The 20,296-nt window shown below is 39.4% G+C and overlaps 1 long non-coding RNA gene across 1 annotated transcript; it reads right to left on the bottom strand.

Moving 5' to 3' along the window:
- Positions 1 to 13,085: 13,085 nt before the first annotated feature.
- Positions 13,086 to 14,592, bottom strand: LOC122765269. Its single transcript, XR_006359949.1, has 3 exons — positions 14,383 to 14,592; positions 14,188 to 14,264; positions 13,086 to 13,819 (listed from the first exon to the last, which is right to left on the bottom strand). It is a non-coding gene; the product is annotated as an uncharacterized LOC122765269 (long non-coding RNA).
- Between the last annotated feature and the right edge of the window lie 5,704 nt (positions 14,593 to 20,296).

The following is a 20,296-nucleotide window of genomic DNA, read 5'->3' as shown; positions in this document are numbered from 1 at the left end:
TGGTGGTGAAGTTTGTGAGGGGAAGAGGGATGGGAGTGCATTGAAGCTGAAATATCACATGGTCATAAGTTTTCAGACCCTTTGCTGTGACACTCATTTTTAACTCACATGCTGTCCATTTCTTCTGATTGTCCTTGAGATGGTTCTGCTCCTTCATTGGAGTCCAGCTGTGTTTAATAACTGATTGGACTTGATTAGGAAAGGCACACACCTGCCTATATAAGACCTTACAGCTCACAGTGCATGTCAGAGCAAATGAGAATCATGAGGTTGAAGGAACTGCCCAAGGAGCTCAGAGACAGAATTGTGGCAAGGCACAGATCCGGCCAAGGTTACAAAATAATTTCTGCAGCACTTAAGGTTCCTAAGAGCACAGTGGCCTCCATAATCCTTAAATGGAAGACGTTTGGGATGACCAGAACTCTTCCTAGACCTGGCCGTCCAGCTAAACTGAGCAATCATGGGAGAAGAGTCTTGGTGAGAGAGGTAAAGAAGAACCCAAAGATCACTGTGGCTGAGCTCCAGAGATGCAGTAGGGAGATGGGAGAAAGTTCCACAAAGTCAGCTATCACTGCAGCCCTCCACCAGTCGGGGCTTTATGGCAGGAATCCTCTCCTCAGTGCAAGACATATGAAAGCCCACACAGAGTTTGCCAAAAAACATGAAGGACTCCCAGACTATAAGAAATAAGATTCTCTGGTCTGATGAGACCAATATTGAAGTTTTTGGCATTAATTCTAAGCGGTATGTGTGGAGAAAACCAAGCACTGCTCATCACCTGCCCAATACAATCCCAACAGTGAAAAATGGTGGTGGCAGCATCATGCTATAGGGGTGTTTTTCAGCTGCAGGGACAGGACGACTGGTTGCAATTGAAGGAAAGATGAATGTGGCCAAGTACAGAGATATCCTGGAAGAAAACCTCTTCCAGAGTGCTCAGGACCTCAGACTGTGCCGAAGGTTCACCTTCCAACAAGACAATGACCCTAAGCACACAGCTAAAATAACGAAGGAGTGGCTTCGGAACAACTCCGTGACCATTCTTGACTGGCCCAGCCAGAGCCCTGACCTAAACCAAATTGAGCATCTCTGGAGAGACCTGAAAATGGCTGTCCACCAACGTTCACCATCCAACCTGACAGAACTGGAGAGGATCTGCAAGGAAGAATGGCAGAGGATCCCCAAATCCAGGTGAAAACTTGTTGCATCATTCCCAAGAAGACTCATGGCTGTACTAGCTCAAAAGGATGCTTCTACTCAATGCTGAGCAAAGGGTCTGAATACTTATGATCAGTTTTTCTTTTTTAATAAATTTGCAAAGATTTTTACATTTCTGTTTTCTTTCTGTCAAGATGGGGTGCTGAGTGTACATTAATGAGCAATAAAATTAACTTTTTTGAAACTTTTTAGAAAATGGCTGCAATGAAACAAAGAGTGAACAATTTAAAGGGTTCTGAATACTTTCCGTACCCACTGTACATACTGTATGGAACAGCAACTTACCACTGCGGACATCCAAAGGGAAAGGGGGTTTCAGGACTTTCTTCCACACACTGTAGAACTGCACCTTGGCACATAATTCTGCCCATCTTCCTTTTACTTCCTTGATGTATCTGCTGTTGGTGCCACCTACTATGTGCCGTAACTAATCCATTACCTAAAACAGCATTGTACACAGTTATTCAATAGTTAACAATGCATTGAAATTCAGAACACAGATGGATACACAGTAATTCAAGTTCAGGTAGTAAAAAAAAACAAAAAAAACATACATTTTGAACATTTGCAGGTCGATCTTCTTCCCTTAACTTCTGAATCAATGAAAGCCCGTCTGGCCTCAAACTCAAGGTCCGAAATTTGAGCAACATCATTTTGATTGGGTTTTGCATTGGGCTTATTGTACATGTTGCTCAAGCTTCTGTAGTGCCTAGCCTGCATCTTCAGACTGTCCTGGCCCACTGAAATGACAAAAAACAGAGCCAAGACATGTCAATGTAAACACTTTAACAACAACAACACAGGGGAAATAAAGTGTAGTTAAAATACAATGCACTATTTTTTGGGAAACTTATCGATTATCATGGTTGACAGAGAGGTGTGCTGAGGTGGGTTTACCAACAACATCCTTTGCAGATGTGGTTGGTGAAGCAACCACAGTCGTGGGTGCGGAGCATGAGGTGGACTCGGATGGCAGCAGTGATGTTTTGGTGCGACTCTTTGGCTTCCTTGGCACAGAGGGGAGTGGTAGTGGGGATGCTTTTTTGGGGAAATAATGAAAAAATTCTCAATACAATTATAAGCATGATGACAAGCAAAATAGGTATATACTGTATAAACACAGTGCATGTCTAGCCATGAACTTTGGTTCAACAAATGTGGACAAATATAGTTTCATTACATGATTAAACATTTTTTAGACAAAAACTAATTTGTATGACAGAACCTTTTCATTTTTTTGCCCACAATTTGCACACCTGCACTGGAGTTGTCCTCGCTGATGTCATCATTGCTCTCAAGAATATGGTAGTATCACTTAAGTAGCTTGTGTCTGTCCAATCTGTCTTCATGTCCTGGTTGTCTGCACTGAAGAGAGCTGTCCTGCCCGCTCCTCTTTGTGGTACGGAGCCCTGCCTCTTCCTTGGGGATCTCATATTCTGGAGTCGCTTGTACATTTTGGTGTAGATGGTCAGCTGTGGTGAAAAAATATTAGAAGTTGTTTGTCTTGTTGCTGACCTGTCCACAGTTTTGGTTTAGAAAAATAAAAAATATTACTTACATATGGCATATTTGTATCAGCATCATGTAACATAGGGTAATATTCGACAAGTTTCTGTGACATGGCTCTCATTTCCAGTTTGGAGGGGTAACTTGCTTGTTTCCCCATGGTACTAGCACGCAGATTGCAACAATGCTGGTGATTGTGTTCCTTACAAGTCTGCAACATAGCTCCTTTGACATCTTGCAGTTCTTTTCCTTTCCATTGCAGAGCAAGTACAAGTGATTGGCTCTTATTGACTCAACATTGAGTGGTCATCAAGACTAGAAAACCATTTACCATAAATACAACAGACATTTTAGCACTGACTACGCACCATGTCCAACTCTGAATCTGTGTACACCACATACTCTGGAGGGTCTGGCATTTTCATTGTTTTCTCAGCAGATATGGAGGTGGAGGCTTGAGGCTGGCATAGAGCTAGTTGAGGGCATAATACCACTTCCAAAACAAGTGCTGGCATCTTGGTCCGTGGTATTTTCACACTATTAGGATTATGTAGGATGAAAACAAAATGCATTAGGACCATTAAAAATATGGTACAATTTAATTCTAATAATTACTTATTCCAATTTGTGTTTACATTTTGATTGATGAACTCCCAAAGTTTCTTTCTTCTGAGAACATTTCCAGGACCAGGAAAAAGTTTGGTTGGTTCATACCGGACCAGGATTCGCGAAGTTGTAGCAGTTTGTTTTTTTGTCGCAAAAATCCGACTTTGAATTGTTGCCATGGCAACATCGTTAAACGATTTGTTATATTGATCACGCATCATCTACCATGTGTTTTGACTGCTGTCACCAATTTTGAGTTTGATACGATTAACCGAAAATGTGTATTTTTTGTATTTTTGGAACTTTTTTTGTCAATTGTCTGCCACCACCAGGAGGAGATGTTTTCAGACTTTTTTCAGACCAGTTTTTGCATAGGCATCTCTAGCAATGGCCCATCATCAATCGTCGCAAGTTTGGTTGAGATCGGACCTTCCATCACGAAGTTATAAGAGTTTCGTTACATATTTTCGCCAACTTTGCCGGCCCTTTTCTCGTACACCATGATACTTATTAAAATGTTTTCAGTAACTTTGGATCCTCAACTTGTCCACAGTGACCTCACCAAGCTTGAACGTGATCCCATGTAAGCTCTGGGACAAGTTTGTTCAAATACCGATGGTGCGAAATGGCCAAAATCGCCTCTGTTTTGGCGTGCAATCCAAGATGGCTGCCTTCCTGTAGGATTCACAGGGAAGTCGTCATCGACTTTTTTGAACGTCCCCACCTCATGAATGTGTGTGCCAAGTTTCGTTCATGTACGTTAAACCCGACAGCAGATGACCTAATAGAAGTTTTTTGCGTCAGTCGTTAGCCCCACCCACTTTCATTTTTTGACGTGCATTCCCCGAACCACTAATAAACGTAAATTTACACCAGGTCTGCTGCAGTTGCAAAAATTGGTGAGTTTTGGGGCATGTTCGGGGCCTCACAAACGCGATTTATTTGGCGGGCGGAAGAAGAAGAATAACTCTAACGATTACAATAGTCTTGCAACCAAGTTGCTCGAACCCTAATAAGAATAACCCTTACGGTTTCAATAGAGTTCTTGCAACCAAGTTGCTCAAACCCTAATAACTCTTACGATTTCAATAGGGTTCTTGCAACCTTGTTGCTCGAACCCTAACTAGTACCGCAAGCGGTAATGAACGGGTTCGAGCTCGAGGGCTCGAGAGTCTCTGTGCACTCACGTCACAGCGCGAGTCCTCAAGCTCATCTCCCATTCATTCACTGCTTGCGGTACTAGTTATTTTCAGCTGTCAAGGCCTGTGGGCCGGATCCGGCCCTTGAATGAGTTATCTCTGGCCCGCGGGATGATATTTAATTACTATTAAAACCGGCCCGCAGTATTATGTGCCCTCAGCACCATAATACTACAAATCCCAATATGCACTGCGAGTGCATTGGCGCGTACCGAGTGCCCGCAAGCGAGCGCGATCCCGTGTCTTCTCTTCATGAACAGCATCACAGTCACAGTGGAGGACTAAACATTGCCATCAATTTTCATCTCCCTCTCCCCCAAATAGAAAAGTAGACGCTGAAAACAGGGGGTTTCAAGACAGGTGGGAGGCAGAATAATGTTCACCGAGGTAAAAGGAAAGCCTGTGTGTCTTGTGTGTGGAGACAGTGTGTCGTTATGAAAGAATATAACTAAAGAAGGCACTATGAAACATGCAACTGTTTTGCACTTTTTCAAGTTTGCACTAACTTTTCTAATTTTATTATAAAAGACAGACATTGGTGAGGATCAGAGCAGCACACTGATTTGTTTTTTTAATGCATGCTGTTTCATTTTTGCATTTATCTTGCCATTGAGCTTTGAAGGAAAATTACATTTTGTGGTTTACCTGTTAAAAAAAAGAAGAAGGAACAACGTTTTCAATTTGTTACTGAAAGAGCCTTGAGAAAATATTGCAACTGATTTTATTTATGTTTTGCTTAATTTAATTTAATTATTAAGTGCAATATAGGCTGTGGTATTGGTATTGGTATTTGTGTATGGTATGTTGTTCAATATGTGCAATAATTGCAAGTTTTCATAAACATTGAACCAGCCTGGCCCCTCCACTTGTACCATTTTTTTTATTTTGGCCCCCTATGTATTTGACTTTGGCATGACTGCTTTACAGACATGTTCCGGATGGGTCTGAGGTCTCACATATCAAGTTTCAAGTGGATACAACAATCCCTGTTAGAGCAGCATGTGTGTGCCAAGTTTCGTTCATGTACGTTAAACCCGACAGCAGATGACCTAATAGAAGTTTTTTGCGTCAGTTTTTAGCCCTGCCCACTTTCATTTTTGGACGCACACTCCCCGAAACACTAATATACGTAATTTTACACCAGGTCTGATGGGGTCGCCCGGATTTTTGGGTTTACTGTGGTATTGATGGATGTAAACAGGACTTTAGAGTTTTCAACTCCTTCTTTCGCCACATTAAACGGATGCACCTTCAGTATTTTAGGACTGTATGCTGACCAAGTGGATGGAGTACGACGCCTTCATCTCGCTCTTTGGGACAGGAAACATTTGGTGTGTCAGTTTTTGCCAGCTGTAGCACTCCTGCAGCGGACAGGACTGTAGCTGTCCCACCTGGTGCCTCTCTACCTGTACCGTCACGGCAGCCTAACGCTGTCGGCCGCCTTGAATCCGTAAGTTTCCACATTCGTTTTGACCTCTGAGGGTCTATCAAGCCAGTTAATTTGCTCTCTGTGTGATGCTGACTTGTGTTAAGTCAGTCAGTCAGTCATCATCTACCGCTTTATCCTCCACCAGAGGGTCGCGGGGGGTGCTGCGCCAATCTCAGCTACATCGGGCCATAGGCGGGGTACACCCTGCACAGTTCGCCAGTCCACCGCAGGGCCACACTTAGCTAGAGACAAACAACCATTCACTCTCACACTCACTCCTATGGTCAATTTAGAGTGTCCAATTCACCTAATCCCCACATTGCATGTTTTTGGACTGTGGGAGGAAGCCGGAGAACCCGGAGAGAACCCACGCACACACGGGGAGAACATGCAAAGTCCATGCAGAAAGGCCCTTGTTCTAACCGGGGCTCGAACCCGGGTCTTCCGCACTTTGCAAACTGCGCAATAAATCTGTATAATTCTTACTCCGTCTTCTCCTGGTCCTCCTTTCACCGCATCAACGGACTCGGACAAACGGCAAACGGCTGTTTGACCTCAACAATATACAGTAATTGTCCAGTGAATGCTAAGTTACCTCCGTAACACGGCATTATTCAAGTCAAAACAGGCAACAACACTTGCAATGCATGTCCAATTTAATAAATTAATTATGTGCGTTTTGCGAACTCTTAACACTTACCTTTGATATAGACGATAGAGCTGCTCAGGTCCAAGTCCAGTGAAGCGAATATGGGATTAAAATATTTTTTTTTCCCCTCTGCGTCCTGTTCCTCATCAATTAGTTTGTCCTGCATTATGGCACGCTATTCTCCATAAGGAGAAATGGGGCAAAATGTTTTCAACTACTGTAACGTTATACAGAGGGCAATAACTGTGTGGAAACATTTTCTCATAGACTGTATTATTTATGTGCTTTAGTTAATCATTTAGTTTTTAGTTGTAAACAAAATAGTACCCAGTAAAGTTAAAGTTACCTCTGTAATTAGAGCTGGGTACTTTGCTGAATAATAACACTGCTGTCTGAGTAAATTTTACACACCAACCTCATTGTTTGTTGTAGTCTAATTTATAATCTTGAAAACACACTTTTCACTGTAAGAAAAAACAAAAAAACAACAACATTTCAAATCAACCCTGATTGTGTCTATCTACTCTTACTTATCACTTTCTGAAGGAGCAGGCTGTTGCTGTGACATCCAGAGCCAGACCTGATATTGGCAGATCTGCAGCGGCATTCGCCATCAGTGTCCGGGAACAGTACCACTTGTAACAGGTAAATTTGTCTTGATGGACAAATGCTTTAATAATACTCGTGATATCATATTTGTGAATAATGCCTTGATACAATGTTTATAATATAATTACTGTAATAATTCCTTTCTATATTTTAATGTTAACTAAGGGCCTGTTAGAGATAATTATATGAGGGGAATGTATATACTATATGTATATATATATATATTTTTTTTTTATATTTTCACAGAGAACTGTCAACTGTGTCATCTCAGGGGTGCAACAGTACCAAGCTGCTCTTCTTGACACGCTAAGGGAGAGAATCAGAGAATCCAGAGAAGAGAATCCAGAGACAACTGCTCAGCTCCAAGATGAGGCTTTGGCTACATTTGATACATTCATGGATCCTTTCTCAACCAATGCATATGGACTGGATAAAACCATCCAGGAACTATTCGATCCAGTCAACCCAGAGGAAGTTGTAGTGTCCCAGAAGATTTGTTGGGTAAAATGTGGTCCTTCAAGGGTCATGGCCTTAAGAAACAAAAGTTTTTACTATGTACCACTCATTCAAAGTCTTAAGCAGTTACTGACCAATGCTAGAATCTTCACCATGTTGACCACTGTACCACAACAAAGTAGAGAGGGATTCTTGTAGGATTTTTCTGATGGAGCCCTTTTTGCATCCCATCCCATATTTTCTCAAAGGCCAGATGCATTGCAAATACTATTGTACACCGATGAAATTGAAATATGTAACCCTTTAGGCCCCCATGCCTCTGCAAATAAATTGTTGCTGTTTTATTATACTTTAGGGAATATTGATCCAAAATTTAGGTCCAAGTTGGCTGCTATAAGACTCCTTGCTATTGCCAAGGCAAATAATATTTCTCAATGGGGTGTTGATGTTATACTAAAAAGAATCCTAAAAGATCTGACACTTCTTTACAATGGTGTTAGGACCTTGCTGGGTTTAAACAAGGTGTTGGTTTTGCTTATAGCAAATGTAGACATTGTGAATGCTCCTTTGATGATATGCAAAGTATTTTGAGGAGAATAAGTTTGCGGAAAGAACTTTGGAAAAGCACACCAGGCAATGTCTTGAAATAGAGAAAGCAAGCACAGAAACATTGAAAGCATCCCTCAAAACCACTTACGGGATTAACAGAAGAAGCAGGCTAGTTGATTTTCCCGCATTTGACCTGATCAAGCAAACTCTACAGGATATAATGCATGTCATTTTATCCTGTGTTGGACCCATGGAACTAAAGCTTGTGTTAAAAAACCTGATTCTGTCAGGACAGATAGAATTAGATGAGATTAACTCATTTTATGAATAGTCCTTACTCACCTCTAGATATACGGGATAAGCCATGTCCTATTAGTGTCAGCACTTTAGCTGCTAATGACAATAAAATAAAACAGTCATGTGGACAAATGTTAATACTTTTAAAAATACTACCTTTCATTTTGTATCATATGGATAATGAGTATGTCAAATTATTCTCAAATTAATTCAGATTGATCAAATTATCCTTGCTCCTGTTATTTCATTAGAAACTGTATTACGGCTCAGGTACATGATTAAGCAACATCTGGATCAGTTCAAATAACTTTTTTCTGAATCAAATGTAATTCCCAGGCAGCATTACATGCTACATCTACCTAGCCAAATCATATCTTTTGGTCCTTTAGTAAGGAGTATGTGTATGGGATTTGAAGCTAAGCATAGCTATTTTAAGCAGTGGGCTTCCAAGTTAAATGTCAAAAATGTATGTAAATTGCTTGCAGACCATAATCAGTTCCTTGAACGTTGTCAAACTGACATAGGCACTGAGCATCCAATTTTTGCTAGTGAAAGAGAATCGGAGCCTGTCTCAGCTGTCAAAAATGTTGATTATGTTAAAAGAAAAGTCAAAGGTTTTTTAGGCATAGAGGTCATGCAATCTGTTGTCTCTGTGAAATGGTACATCCTCAATGGTATTAAGTACATTAGTGGGAAATATATGATTATTGTAGATGTAGATGGTGCTTTTCCAGTGTTCAGACCGATAAAAGATATCTTTGTGATGGATGCCTCTTTAGTTGCTTTTGAGTTCCAGCGTTATGAAACACTGAATCTGAGTCCAGAGTTGCTGGTGTCACTCTGGCAGTTTGCCCCGCCCCCTCCTCTGCCCTGATTACACACACCTGCTGACAATTAAGCCATGTGGACTTAAAAAACTCTCTGTTTCCTCGTTTCAGTGCCAGTGTGTTTTTGCCCATGCCTGATCACCAGAGCTCCTTGTCACAGCCACAGAATCCTCAAGTTTTTGATCCTCTTTGTGAGCGACGCTTTCCTTTGTAAGTTTTCTTATCATAGCCTGTTAGCCGATACCTTAGTTAAGATTTATAGCCCCTTTTGTTTTCCTCCTTGGGAGAGATTTTTTGTTTGTTAATTTTCACAGCCTTTTAGGAACTCCAATCACTAGGATTGTGACTTACCTTTTATTAGTTAGATTGATTAGATCCAATCATTTAGATTGCGTTTTGTTTTTGATCTCATTCTTAGTTAGTTAAAGATCGCCAATCATTAGGATTGGGCTTTTGAGTTAGCTTTCGTTTTTAAGTGTTTAGAGCCGTGTTTTCCTCCGTTTGGAGAGTTTTCTGTGTAAGTTTTACATGATAACCTTAGTCTGAGCTTAGAACATATACATCAATAACTTAACAATGTGCCATCAAAAAAAAAAATGCCAAAAGATAATCCTTTTGTGTGAAAAAAAGATGTATACTCAGTCTATCTGCCTCTGGTAAAAATTAGTTTAATTAGCTCCAAATGGATAATGGTTCTCGCACAGCAAACCCTTCCAGGCTCATTTAAGTCCAATGTGTGGAGAAAATGAATCAATGTGGACTTGAAGAAAGTGCAGTCGCTTAAGATGAATGAACCAGTATTTCATCACTGTTTTAAAAGTTAATATTACTCAATCAGCGCTCTCTCTCTGTGTGTGTGTGTGTGTGTGTGTGTGTGTGTGTGTGTGTGTGTGTGTGTGTGTGTGTGTGTGTGTGTGTGTGTGTGTGTGTGTGTGTGTGTGTGTGTGTGTGTGTGTGTGTGTGTGTGTGTGTGTGTGTGTGTGTGTGTGTGTGTGTGTGTGTGTGTGTGTGTGTGTGTGTGTGTGTGTGTGTGTGTGTGTGTGTGTGTGTGTGTGTGTGTGTGTGTGTGTGTGTGTGTGTGTGTGTGTGTGTGTGTGTGTGTGTGTGTGTGTGTGTGTGTGTGTGTGTGTGTGTGTGTGTGTGTGTGTGTGTGTGTGTGTGTGTGTGACATTGGTACATTTATATTACATAAAAATGAACTTCACCTATACCAAATTTGAAGCAATTTGCATCAACACAGCCAAAGATATCCACAAAAAAAATCCAAAAGCAGAAAGAATGCGGAGGGTTAATCTGTAATGTTTTTTATTACAACAATTCTTGGAAGTGAGCATTTCTGCCATGCAATGATACAAGTGCATGGTGAAAAAAAGGGGCAGTTTATTTCAACTTCTACTGTAGCTTTAACATAATTATCGACCATCGTCACACTTCAGCCAAGTAATTTAATTTGCCATGCAGCAGCGGATTAATATCCAAAACGTTAACAGGTTTTTGTCTCTTCAGCAGGTGGATGAACATGTAATGGTGTTGCAGCATCAGTCTCTGACCAAGGAATTATTCGGGAAGTTGGTAGTGAAATTTTACATTATTATAATGAGCTAAACTTAGCCGGCCAAAAAGTCACTGCAGCTCTGACCGTTTCTGCCTCAAAATCATACATAGTCATACATGAGGCTAATATCTGGCAGATTATACCTCACCCATTCCCACACCCTTTCTTTTTTGTTGCTTTAGTTTTTATTGACAGTTTTTCTTTTATACAGGTGAAAAGACATAATATAAAATACAAAAACAAACAAATGGGAGTTACAGTCAAAGCGATCTGTCTGTGTTCCTGTTTTCTTCTACTCAATCAACTAAGTTTCCTGTGGTCTATGTCTCTATTCTGGTCTTGAATATTGTCCATTTAACAATTTTTCTTCAAACTGAGTATCCTGTAGCTATAAGTGGTGTGTCATATTGTCCATTGTGTACAATTCTGATTCTCATCTTTCTTTTATGTATTGAGTGGCAATTTTTTATATAGTTCCAAAATAATTTTAATTTTCGTTTCTTTTTATGCGTTGATTATGATCTGGATCACACTATTCACTTCTCAGAGGGGTCCATCCTGATCTCTTTCATATAGTAGTCTCTAAGTTGCAGGAATCACAGAATTCATGATTGATTATCTCAATCCTATTTTTCTCTCATATTTTGGAAACTCTCCAGCTGTCCATCTTTCACGAAAACACACCATGCTGTGATTCCCTTGGTTGTCCACTGTTTAAATCCTTTATTGTTCCCAGTTGGTATAAAATTGTTATCATATGCTATCCACTTCAATAAATTAGTGTAAATAATTGTATTATGCTGAACCATATTTTGTATGTGAACATCATGATTGAGTCTATTTGGTTTTGAATCTTCTTGTATGTTTCTTCATCCCCAATTATATTCTGTACAGAGTTTTCTCCAAACTCTTTTTCCATTTCTTTCCACTGTGCCATGTAAATCTGGTTTGCACCAACCTACAATATATCTCAATTGGGCCGCATGGTAGTATTCCTTAAATTTTGGAAGTCCCATCCCTCCTTTTTCTTTTCGCAGCTGAGTTTCCAATCTTATTCTGGGTCTTTGGCACCCCAAATAAACCTTGAATTTTATTCCTGCTCATAAATTGGGGTTTGGGGGACCTCTCCTGGTAGGGCTTGGAATAGGTATAAGGGTCAGCGAGTCAGCAGCACCCAACTTTGGCTCTTTCTTCCCACTCCTGAATTTCCCACACCTTTTGTAGAGGTAAAGAAAAGCTTGTAGTATAAGTTATAAAATGAATAATAAGTGTTTTGACGACAAACCCACACCTTGATATAATAGTTTCTCCCCCAAACATTTATGACCTTCCTCAAAGTTTCATCTTGGAATGCCTGTGGCATCCAATCAAGTTCTTTTAGGCGCCAACAAATTAAATACTTGTTAAAAACTGACTTTGACATATTATGTTGTCAGGAACTGAGACTGAACACAAGTAAAGATGCTGCTGAGGTATCCAGTATGTGGAACAAAGGTCTAAGTGTAATTTCTATTGGTGAAAGTAAAGCTGATGGTGTGAGGATCTTTTTTTAAAACTGGTGATGTCACTATTATTCGTAAAAACGAGATTAAATATTTGGTAGATTGCTCATGTTCGATTGTTTTTTGGATTTGGATTGACATTTTTTCACTGTTTGGATGTGTTTTCCTATTGTTGTTTTTTTGTGTGTGCATTATGCTGAGATAAGGCTATTTTTGTATTTTTATCTTTCTTTCTACTGTCCTATAATATAAAACCCACAAATGAAGTTAACATCGTATGATATACTTCTGTACCCTCAGTGTTTGATTTTGCAATGATTTAATTGTTTGGATTTGTTTTTCTACTGATGTCCCTTTGTGTGCGCATTACGCTGAGATAACGCTGCTTCCTAATTTTTTTTTATTTTTCTACTGTCCCATAATATAAACCTCACAAATTAAGTTAACATCTTAAAAGATTCAGTTCTGTACCCTCAGTGTTTGATTTTGCTAGGATTTCACTGTTTGGATGTGTTTTTCTATTTGTGTCTGTTCATGAGCGCAATACGCTGAGATAAGGCTATTTCCTGATTTCTTTCATTTTTCTACTGTCCCTTAATATAAACTTCACAAATGAAGTTAACATCTCATAAGACATACTTCTGTACCCTCAGTGTTTGATTTTGTGAGGATTTCACTTTTTGGATGTGTTTTCCTTTTGGTGTCTTTTTTTTGTGCGCATTATGCTGAGATAAGCCTATTTCCAGATTTTTTTGTCCATTGTTTAATGTCCCTTAATATAAAACCAACAAATAAAGTTAACATTTTATGATATGAAGATGTTAACTTCATATCATAGTATGATATGTACACTAAATGTTTGATTTTTTTATTTTTTTCACTGTTTGGATTTGTTTTTCTAATGGTTTCGCATTACGCTGAAACAAGGACAACTAGGGAAACTTGGCGTTGCCACGGAAAGGGAGACCATTGCCCTAAGCTTCTGTAACCCACCTCAACTATAACTGTTTATGATAAAGACTGGGAGATACAGATATGTTTATTCTATCAGTGCATTAATTACCTCATGGGCTAGGAAACCAGTCTAGATCGCTATAGGAGAAAGGGGTATTAGCAATATGCATTGAGTGACAGAATAAAGAATTCACACAACCAACAAATATGTTTTAAAGGTATTATATTGTGTTGACTTAAAGAACAAAACAAAAAAAATAAAAATAGACAAAAGTAATTTAAATTGTCAGCGACACACAAGATGTCAACAACAGTTAACAACAAATCCAGCCACAGAATAAATCCCAGTCTCTGTTTTGGGTAGCTTGCCACGACTACTGAGGTTCCCTTCTACCTTTACAAAATGGGAGGAATCCCAGCAGATCTCAACCCAGGAATCCATAAAAAGGAAAAAAGACCCGGCCTATAAAGGCCAAAAGAGGGTTACTGTAATATTCATATAAATAAAATATACTTTTAAATGTAAATAAATGCATATAACATTATTTATATATGTACATTGTAACATTGATTACTAATAATTATTTTTAACTTCTCTAAATGAACTGAACACATTTCTCTATATTAACATGAACATTTTCTTTTATCGCCGCTCACTCTCAGAGAAAACATACAGAGTGGGGGTAATGGAAGTAAAACACTGTAATATAAAACATTTTTATATCTTTTTAAACACAACATACATGAAATTAATGCCTCATTAATCCATATTAATATTAGCAGATGTACATTTCAACTTCATCAGACTAACATTCAAATAAATTGACTCACCAGAGGCTCAAGCATCACATCACATCACACACACACTCCGGACACAAGGCAGAATACACGGCTCTCATCTGTCCAAGCTTTTGAAGAGACAGGGACACGGGAGTTCAGTAATGTGTAAGCTCACAATAAAATTTAGCGAAATATACGTGGCTAATGGCATGAGCTAGCGCCACAGATGCTAATAACACAACTTACGTTTCTCTTCCGTTTTCGTCACAAAACACACAGTCCGCTAATCAACCGACGGCAAAAAGCTTCGCTCTCTGCGCTGATGATGAAACTCAGACGCTTAAATATCTGACTCTCTCACATAAAACAATAACATTTTCAGCAAAAGACTAGCATGTAGCCATCCTGACGACAGTTCGGCAGAGAGAGAGAGAGAGAGAGAGAATCAAAACACAAGTGCACGTACACCCAGACAGCGTCTGAGTGGTTGCGCTGCGTCACGTTACGTGAACTCCACATGTCACCCGTATCTTGTACACTTTGAGAAAGGCACATTCGACACACTTGAAATGAACAAATATTCCTTTTAGCAGATATAAACAAACATTATGTATATACATTTTTCCTTTTTAATCTAGTTATTGACATATTTTAGATTTAAATCATAAATCCTATTTATTCATTTTGTGTAAGATTATTTTAAATCAAACTATTTATCTGTCAAATAAAATAATATGAATTTATTAATTTATTGATCTGACCAATTAACTGGTAACTGGACTTCTAATAAGGGCCTAGTAACCTGGGTTACACTTCCACCTGAGGGAAAATGACGACGTCATACGTCATACTTTGGGTACGTCGTCCTAAAGTCACAAAAATGTGATAGTTTATTATGTCGTCCAAAAGTCACAAAAATGTCATAGTAAGGTATTGTCGTCCAAAAAGTCACACAAATATCATAGTTTATTATGTCGTCCAAAATGTGACTAAAAAGTCAGAGTTTAGTATGTCATCCAAAATTTGGCAAAAATGTCATAGTTTAGTATGTCGTCTAAAATGTTACTAAAAATGTCATAGGTTAGTATGTCGTCCAAAATGTGACAAAAAAGTGATAGTTTAGTATGTCGTCCAAAATTTGATAAAAAAAAGGCATACCTTATTATGTGGTCCAAAATGTGACAACATGTGAACTTCCTGTGCTTCCACTGGTGTTCCGCTGTGTGTCTCCTGCGCTCTCTGCAGTTTTATATCTACTGGAACTATCGTTTCACTGAACAAACACTCGTTTTATTACTAATACTAGTACTAAGACTAATACTTCACCCGCTACTTTTGCGTAAACTCTATCGTTTACGTGGATCACATACGGTGTTTCTTTCTAGCTAACTTTCTAGCGTAAAGTTAGCTTAGCAGCGATGGCTTCTCTCTCTCCCTCTCCCTCTCCTTCTCCTGCTCTGTCCTGTGTTGTGTGCCACATGTTTAGTTACTCCTCTGCCTCCTTTAGTGATAAAAGTACTTGTAAAAAATGTAGCTTGCTGGCTAGGGTGGAGGCAAGGCTTAGTGAAGTAGAAACTCGGCTCCGCACCATAGAAGCTAAATCAGTTAGCCAGTCCCCTCTAGTCGGTGCGGACCACATAGCATTAGCTCCCTCAGCAGCTCCTGTGCAGCCGGGAGACAAACAGGGCAGCTGGGTGACTGTCCGCAGTAAGAGGTGTAGTGTTAAGCCTAAGAGTCCTGTCCACCACCAACTGTTCACACCTCAAACAAGTTTTCCCCTCTCAGCACCACACAGACTGAGAAACCAACTCTGGTAATTGGTGACTCCATCCTGAGGAACGTGAAAATAGCGACGCCAGCGACCACAGTCAGGTGTTTTCCCGGGGCCAGAGCGGGCGACATAGAGTCTTATCTGAAACTGCTGGCTACAGATAATCGTAAATTCAGTAAAGTTATTATTCACGTCGGCAGTAATGACACCCGATTACGCCAATCGGAGGTCACCAAAGTTAATGTTAAATCTGTGTGTAGGTATGCACAATCTATGTCTGACAGCGTAATCTTCTCTGGTCCTTTGCCCAATGTAACCAGTGATGACATGTATAGCCGCATGTCGTCATTCAATCGCTGGCTGTCGAGGTGGTGTCCAGAAAACAACATTGGGTTTTTAGATAACTGGCAAAACTTCTGGGGGAAACCTGGTCTCATGAGGAGAGACGGCGTCCATCCCACTTTGGATGGAACAGCTCTCTTATCTAGCAGCTTAGGGCATTTTATTAGAAACCCATGACAATCCAGAGTTGAGACCAGGACACAGAGTTGCAGTCTTTCATGCTTCTCTGTGCTTCTTTTCGAGCAGTCACCTATTAAAAACCCCATAGAGACTGTGTCTGTCCCTCGACCTACTAAAGTAAAAACTAAAGTAAAAACTAAAGTAAATAAACCAATAACAAACAGAAGAGGAGTTAGACATTATAACTTAATAAAGATTAATACCAACAATAAAATAGAGTCAAATAATACCACTTTCAAATGTGGACTATTAAATATAAGGTCTCTCTCCTCAAAATCTGTTTTAATAAATGATCTTATCTCTGACAATTGTATTGATTTATTCTGTGTAACTGAAACTTGGTTACATGAAGACGATTACGTCAGTCTAAATGAATCAACTCCACCCACTCATGCTAATACCCATATTCCTAGAAGCTCAGGCCGAGGAGGAGGAGTAGCAGCCATTTTTAATACTAGATTATTAATCAATCCCAAACCCAAACTAGGATATTCATCGTTCGAAAGCCTTATTCTTAATCTATCTCATCCTAGTTGTAAATCACAAAAACCAATTATAATAGTCACAGTTTATCGTCCACCTGCACCTTACCAGTTCCTATCAGAGTTCTCTGAGTTCTTATCTGAGTTGGTGCTTAAAACAGATCAAATCATAATTGTAGGGGATTTCAACATCCATGTAGATGTTGACCGTGATAGTCTTAGCTGCGCATTTAACTCGCTGTTGGAATCAATAGGTTTTATTCCACACGTTAATGAACCAACTCATTGCCTTAATCACACCCTCGACCTTGTTTTAACTTATGGTATTGATATTGATAATTTAAACATAGTTCCTCAAAACCCTCTCCTTACTGATCATTATTTACTCACATTTAACTGTTCAATAATGAACTACAATAACATAAATAAGAAATACAGCTACAGCCGGTGCCTGTCTGATAATAATATTAATACATTCAAAGAGACAGTGCAACCTTTATTTAACTCGGTGCCATATGTCAGTACATCTGAAGGTACCTTTTGTGATTTTACTCCCCCCTCATAGATAACCTTGTTGATAGTACAGCAGCCTCACTGCGTACTACATTAGACTGTGTTGCCCCAGTGGTGAATCAGATGAGACGAGCACCATGGTTTAACTCCAATACTCGTGCTCTTAAACAGACGATACGTAGATTAGAAAGAAAATGGCGTTCCAGTAACCTAGAGGAACTTCATATAGCCTGGAAAGATGGTTTTGTAGCTTACAAAAAAGCCCTACACAAAGCTAGAGTTGCCTATTATTCTTCTCTAATTGAAGAAAATAAGAATAATCATAGATTTCTTTTCAGCACTGTAGCCAGGCTGACACAGAGCCACAGCTCCACTGAACCATCTATTCCTTTAACACTGAGCAGTCATGACTTTATGAACTTTTTTATGAATAAAATAACATCAATTAGAAAAAAAATTGATCATTTCCTCCCTCATATTGGGACTGACTCATCTTCTAGCACAAGAGCTTTAGAAGCACCAGGTGCACAGTTAGACAGTTTCTCCCCTATAGATCTCCCTGAGTTAACATCATTAGTTTCATCATCTAAGCCATCAACCTGTCAGTTAGATCCTATCCCCACCAAACTGTTTAAAGATGTGTTTCCTTTAATTAACAACTCTATATTAACTCAAATTAATCTATCCTTATTAACTGGATATGTGCCCCAAACGTTTAAAGTAGCAGTTATTAAACCCCTTCTAAAAAAAGCGACCCTTGACCCAGATATTTTAGCTAATTACCGACCGATATCTAATCTTCCCTTTGTCTCTAAAATCTTAGAAAAGGCAGTTGCCAATCAATTATGTGAATATCTGCGCATTAATGGCCTGTTTGAAGATTTTCAGTCAGGTTTTAGATTAAACCATAGCACAGAAACAGCACTAGTTAAAGTTAGTAATGATCTTCTCTTGGCGTCAGATAATGGTCTAGTTTCTTTACTTGTCCTGTTAGATCTTAGTGCTGCATTTGACACCATTGATCATGATATTCTACAGCAGAGATTGGAGCAGACTCTTGGTATCACAGGTGCTGCCCTCTGCTGGTTTAAATCATACTTATCTGATAGATTCCAGTTTGTTCACGTTAATGATAAAGCCTCACTACAAACAGAAGTTAATTGTGGAGTTCCACAAGGCTCAGTGCTTGGGCCTATACTTTTTACCTTATATATGCTTCCTCTAGGGAACATTATTAGAAAGCATAACATACACTTTCATTGTTATGCAGATGACACACAGCTATATCTATCAATGAGGCCGGATGAAATAAATCAGGTTGTTCAACTCCAGGAATGTCTCAGAGACATTAAGTCCTGGATGACCTGTAACTTTCTACTTTTAAACTCAGAAAAAACTGAGGTCATTATACTCGGCCCTAAACACCTCAGAGAAAAACTTTCTGATCACATTGTCACTTTAGATGACATCACCTTGGCTTCCAGTTCCACTGTGAGGAACCTTGGAGTTACTTTTGACCAGGAAATGTCTTTTGATTCACACATAAAACTAATTTCCAGAACAGCCTTCTTCCACCTGCGGAACATTATGAAAATTAGAAACCTTCTGTCTTTACAGGATGCTGAAAAACTAGTTCATGCTTTTGTTACATCTAGATTAGATTACTGTAACTCCTTATTAGCAGGATGTTCTAACAAGTCTGTTAGAATCCTCCAGTTAATTCAAAATACTGCAGCACGAGTTCTGACAGGAACTAGAAAGAGAGACCATATAACTCCAGTGTTAGCTTCTCTACACTGGCTCCCCATACAGTTTAGAATTCAATTTAAAATCCTCCTCCTCACGTACAAAGCACTTAATGGTCAGGCCCCTTCATACCTGAAAGACCTAGTCTTACCCTATCATCCTAATAGACCAATTAGGTCACAAAATACAGGTTTACTTGTGGTTCCCAGAGTCTGTAAGAGTAGAATGGGAGGCAGAGCCTTTAGCTACCAGGCTCCTCTCCTGTGGAACCAGCTTCCAATGATAGTTCGGGAGGCGGACACTCTCTCTGTATTTAAAGTTAAACTTAAAACTTTCCTTTTTGATAAAGCTTATAGTTAGAGCTGGTTCAGGGAAACCTAAACCATCTCTTAGTTATGCTGCTATAGAACTAAACTGCTGGGGGATTTTCCTGTGGTACACGCACATTCACTCTCTCACACTCAGCATTTGATTATGACTTTTTATATGTCATTAACATTGTCTCTTTCTCTCCCTAGTTTGTGTCTTTCCTTCCTTCCCTCTCTCTCTCTCTCTGTATTCTCATCATGCAGGTTGCAGGATCAAGATCCAGTTTCCGAGGCTACGCTCATCATCACCATTATTATTATTTTGTAATTAAAAAGTCGATATCATTAACTGTATAAACTTGTAACCTGATACAGTTGTTGTGTATATGCTGCTGGTCTCCCTCTCTCTCTTCTGTCTCTCCCTCATCTCCCTCTTGTTCTTTCTCTCCCCCCATTTTCTGTCCCCCACCTCTCCACTGTCCCCCATTTTTCCTTTCACCCCAACCGGTCGAGGCAGATGACCGCACATCTCTGAGCCTGGTTCTGTCAGAGATTTCTTCCTGTTAAGAGGGAGTTTTTTCTCTCCAGTATGTCGTCCAAAATTTGATGAAAAAAAGGCATACTTTATTATGTGGTCCAAAATTTGACAAAAATGTGATAGTTAGTATGTCGTCCAAAATGTGACAAAAATGTCATAGGTTAGTATGTCGTCCAAAATTTGACAAAAAAGTCATAGGTTAGTATGTCGTCCAAAATGTGACAAAAAGTCATAGTTTATAGTATGTCTTCCAAAATGGACAAAAAAGTCATAGTTTAGT

Source organism: Solea senegalensis, linkage group LG2 (genome assembly GCF_019176455.1).
Source record: "Solea senegalensis isolate Sse05_10M linkage group LG2, IFAPA_SoseM_1, whole genome shotgun sequence".
NCBI lineage: Eukaryota > Metazoa > Chordata > Actinopteri > Pleuronectiformes > Soleidae > Solea > Solea senegalensis.
This window is presented reverse-complemented; position numbering and strand designations above follow the sequence as displayed.